Here is a 5,344-nt window from a genome sequence, read left to right on the forward strand (position 1 = left end):
CCATTGTTAATTTCCTGTCACCTTGTCTGAAATTCTATATTGCTTGTATTATTTTGTGTTATTTTCTAAATGTATGTGTGTTTGTTAATGTGGTTTTGTTCTTTTATCTTTAAAATAAAAAACACTAGAAAAATACAATGGAACAGATCTGTGCCTTCAAAAGTCCCCTCTGACAGAAAAATGTTACCATCACTGAGGCACTTGGGGCTCCTATGTCTAGCCCCTTCTGTCAGGCACAAATTTGCAACCTGGGAGAACATTTCTGCAAACATGAATTCCTGTTGCCAAGTCAGTCAGCCGTACTCTTATTTAACCCTGCACTTTTGCCAAGAGGAAGATGATGTCTGCATCAGCCTGAGACGGAGAACCACAATCCTGAAATTTTGAAAATTATCATTCCAGAGGTATGAGCCAAAGACTTGTTTCTGGGCATGACTGCCAAACGTGGTCCTATCGTACTGAACTCTGCAACCCCCATTGACAATATCCTATGTCACGGGACTCACACAATCATCCAGCCACACCTCAGCCACCTAAAGCAGTTTGGGATCCTGATGGACAATTAATCACCTTGGAACACTCCTCTAGTCCCAGAAAATATGGCCAATGGGGACTACCAGCCAATGCAAGATCTCTGTGCTATCAACAATGCAGTCATCACCTTGAACTCTGAAGTTCCTTACCCATACACCCTTTTTGGACCATGTAAACCAGATACCACCTGGTTTACATGTCTAAATTTAAAATGTACCTTCTTGTGCTTGTGAGATGCTTCCACAAGCCCCTTAAACTGGGAAAACCCTGAAACAAGATGCAAGGCACTTGGACTCAATTGCCACAAGAGGTTAAGAACTCTCCCACTGCTTTGGGGGAGGCACTGACAACAGATTTGGCCACTGTAAGAGAGCTCATTCCTCTGTCTCCTCCTGCTTGCCATCATGGTCCCCCAAGAAAAAAAGCAATTATACATCTGACACTTCAAAGCCACAAAATGTTTGTAGACTGTAAAACTGCTAAAATACACCTCTCCTTTCTGTAAAGCAAGTTTAAGATCTCTGTGCTGCCGATGCTGCCAAAATTACCCTCTGTATACATTGCCTCAGTCTTCTGTCACCCACAGCACTCTGGTACACCTGTGTAAAAATGACTTCTGCCCTTGGTTGGCTCCTGTCAGCCAGCCCCTCTTTAAATAGGAAGACCTCAGGTCTGAACTCCATGTTTAACTGACCTAAACTCAACCTCCCAGAGGTTCAAAAATTTGTTTATCCTCTTTGTAATAAGTTCCTCACAGCTGACCGCATTAATTTCCCAGCACAAAATATCACTTCAGTTCTGATTAATGACATCTAAATTGCACGCTAGAAAGACACAAAAGCTCTGCTGCAATATCTGGCAAAAACTGGCTATAAAATATCTTGAGAAATGGCACAAATCTGCAAAAGATATCAGGCTTCAGTGATGTTTATGCAGACTGTCAGCCTGGGAGTGTCCGGTTGTTCACCTGTGCAAATACTTGGATGCAATTGCTAAGAGCTGTCTCCCTCCTATGCTTCCATGCTGTAATAGCTACTGTCTTTTTGATTTACAGAATGACAAGCTCACCTTACACCAGGACCTAGCACCTGCTCAGGTGCTACATGCTATACTGGACCCACTCTTAAGCAAAAATCCTTTCTGATTCTTGTGGTGCAATCCTACCATGCAACTACCCAAGTTGAGACCACCAGACCATGACTACCTGACACTAATTGATGAACTGTTCTTGAGCCAATGAGACCTAAAGATGGACCCCTAGACAGATGCTGAGTACATACTGTTCATGGGTAGAAGTAACTCTGTTACAAATGGATTCCAACAGGCTAAATATTTTGTGGTAACCTTGGATAGAGTTATTTTACACAAGGCTCCCCCACGGGGATGGTTTGCACAATGAACTATTAGTGCTTCCTGCTGCTGTCTGCCAGTAATGCCAAACTTGTTCTCAAAGAATTCAGTGTAGAGTCTTAAGCCCCCTCTGGGTATTTGATTGACTAAAACATCAACTCCAGCCAGAAAAATTTTTCCTAATCTTTGTCATGTCAAGAGAGATAATCAAAAAGCTAAGATTGATTACTTACACCTCATTTTTTTTAATTGTTATAGTATGGTGGAGTAGAGAATGCATCACGGGAATTAATTAAGTAGAAGCCCTTGGTGATAAATTAAAGAGAAGTTTCTATGGAATGGTAAAAGTGGATGTGTGTTTAGCATAAGTTAAGGAGAAAATAGAACATGCGAAATTTGTAATAATTTCAGCAATTGTTTGCAGAACTTTTACAGGAAGGAGAAATAGAAGTGGGAAAAGTTAGGTCAAGAGAAATTTTCTGTTATTGTTATTGCTGTTACTGTTGTTGAATGCATTCTGTATGATGTGATTAACTGCTTGTCTATACTACTGTGTTGATCATTAGAAAAGGAAAGTTTGATGACAAAATAGGGAAAAATTGCTGAAGCACTGTCCTTGAGCAAGAGAATAATACATAAAAAGGGAAATCACTGTTAGATAAAAGCATGGATACTTCATTTTTAAGGAAACAGGTATTTAGAATTACATCTGTAGCTAAGAGATAAGATAATAAAGTATGTAAATGTAATTTTGCTTGTCTTCTTAATCCTCTTCAGTGAAATGGAAAACAACTATCACCTGAGAATCAGAGTGGAGAACGAGGTCCCAGTGTTTGAGTATGGTGGAAATGTGAGACAGTAACCAGTGTGGAAAGCATTTTAAGTATTAATACTTTGAGAGAATACAACATGCGTGGCTATTTCTGGGAGGCTTGATTGAGGTTGGTGCTCATGGATTTATCTCAAAAGCAATGACGATGGCTGTGAACTTTCTTCACTTTCATTTTAGTGAATTAATGATGGAATCATGAGGAGAATGAATGATGGAGATGGATTTAATCATTGTCATGAGTTTTTTCTATGCAAATAGGTTGGAAAAATAAAAGTATAAAGATTATATTGACCACAGGATTTTAAGGTAGGAAAAAAGAGTAGAAGGAAGTAAGGTTACGAAAAAGGTGAAAGAATTAATACATACTTCTGCTTTAGGAATCAATGATTACTGGGGAGAAAGAAAAAGAGTAAACTGCCAATGTATGTCAATTATGGTAGCTTAAGAGAGGTGTGCATATATAGTTTTTGAGATTATGGGGGTGTTCTATGTATTGTTAAATGGTAATTCTAGAATATGGCAATGGTTGAAGCAAGATGGATTTCAAAGTCACTGCCTGAGAAAGGTCTAAGACAATGATAACTATTTTGAATATGAAAATCATAAGAAATAGAGACAGAAATAATTTCAAAGACAGAGTTGAATCAGGACCATGATTGTATGAATATGAAGAATAATTAGGCAAAGCTGCTGGTATAATCTGTTGGTAAGATATAGGACATCTGGCTCAGGATCTCAAACACACTGTATATAGACTTTTAATTTCATCAAGGACGTTTTGCTATGGTGGTGGATCTGACTTGACATTTCTTCAACTATTTATTGACCTTTCTTATTTTTCATGCCAGAATACATAGTTAATATGATGTATCAAGACATTTTACTCCTTTTAAATTATTATTAAAATTTAAAAGTGTTCTGTACTATAATAAAATAATGATCATCTTTGCTTTTTGGTTCAGCCTTATTTCAGAATCTTAATATAATAGAGTTCATAATTACATAATTAAGACTGTAGATTTGTTTTCAGATATTTGAATATTGTGAGCTTCTGAAAGTTATTTTAAGAGTATCAGGGCAGTATCAGGGTTCACTAGAGAAACAGACATATGTACACACACATACACGCACCCAAATACACAGGGTCAAATCTTGGGTTGCGAATTACTTGGTTTCTGAGTGTTCCATAAGATGAGAAAGCATTTCTAAGAAATTTTAACTTGATATGTGAGTAATGTCATGCAATACAAGTAGTACACCGTGCTTAACTCCATATGCTCATAGCTAGTTCTCTCTCTCACTGTTTTGATATACAACTGTTTCACTCTACAAGAGGAATGAATTATTCTCACAAATCAAGATACATAACATATATATATTCTAATGTATTTAATTTTTTTGTTGGTAGAATCACTAAAGAAAATTTCTCAAAACACTAAAAATATATGTAATATATATTATTATGTAATATTATATATAAATATAAACAATGACCAATTGCAGAATCAGAGTGGAAGACTAAGAAAAGAGTCATCTGTATGCTGGAGAGTGGAGGACTTAGTCAAATTCAAAGGGCTGGAACTCACTATGGAGTCCCCTGGGAGTCCAAATTGGGAAGCCTAAAGAGTTTGAGCTGGAAGGTTGGAGATGGACACTCACAGGCAATGGCAAAGCCTGGATATTCTCTGAAGAAGCAAAAGTGAAATTGCCTTCTTCTTTCCCTTTTTATTTCATCAAGGCTTCAAGTCTATTTGTCAGTGCCATCCACATCCAGGGTGAGTCTTCCCTTTTCTATAACACATTCATCTAGACACATCCAGAACTTTGGGTTAAAATAATCTAATAGGCAGTTCTTATTCAAGTTGACACTGCAATTAACTATCAAAACTCCTCTTCAGAATAGGAGCCCCATGGAATAGAACAGAAGACACAAAAACAACCATCTGACTTTTGAGAAAGGAATCAAAAGCATAACGTTGGAGAAAAGACACTTTTTTTAAGAAGAAAAAAATAACAGTTGGGAAATATTGATATCCACATGAAGAAGACTGAAACTAGACTCTGCCTTTCAATCTGTACTAAAATCAATAAAAAGATTAAATACTTAATATAAAAACTGGAACCTGAAACTGCTCAAAGAAAAGATAGAGAAAATTCTTGCAGGTATAGACATGAGGAAAGGCTTATGAATAGAGGTCCAATAGCACAGGAAATAATCAACAAACATCAAAAATCCAGAAAATATCAATGCTGGTAAAGCTAAGTGGGGAGAGAGAAACTCTATAGATGGGAATGTAAAGTAGTACAAACCTAGTTCCTTCCTAAATTTGTCATTTTATTCTTTACGTTCCTGGCACCATCCTCTTTCTTTTGCCTTTCATTTTCCTTTAACATTTCTCCTCTCAGTGTTGTTCTTAGTGATTAGAACTGGATCAAGTGACTCAATCTCATAATCCCCAAATTGTGATCTACAAAACCTGTGAAATTTTATCAGGACATCTGGAAGGATTAAACTGAAGGCAAATCATCAACCACAGGGCCTGGCTGTGGAGGACATTAGTTCTGTCTGTCATACCTCCCTTTTTTTTTTTTTTTTTTGTTTTTCTCCGGTACCGGGAACCGAACTCA

General features: G+C 37.2%; 1 pseudogene; it reads left to right on the forward strand.

Moving 5' to 3' along the window:
- Positions 1-599: 599 nt before the first annotated feature.
- Positions 600-5,344, forward strand: part of LOC102015932 — a 9,565-nt pseudogene continuing 4,820 nt past the window's right edge.

Source organism: Chinchilla lanigera, unplaced genomic scaffold (genome assembly GCF_000276665.1).
Source record: "Chinchilla lanigera isolate Chin_1 unplaced genomic scaffold, ChiLan1.0 scaffold00008, whole genome shotgun sequence".
In the NCBI taxonomy this organism is placed as follows: Eukaryota; Metazoa; Chordata; class Mammalia; order Rodentia; family Chinchillidae; genus Chinchilla; species Chinchilla lanigera.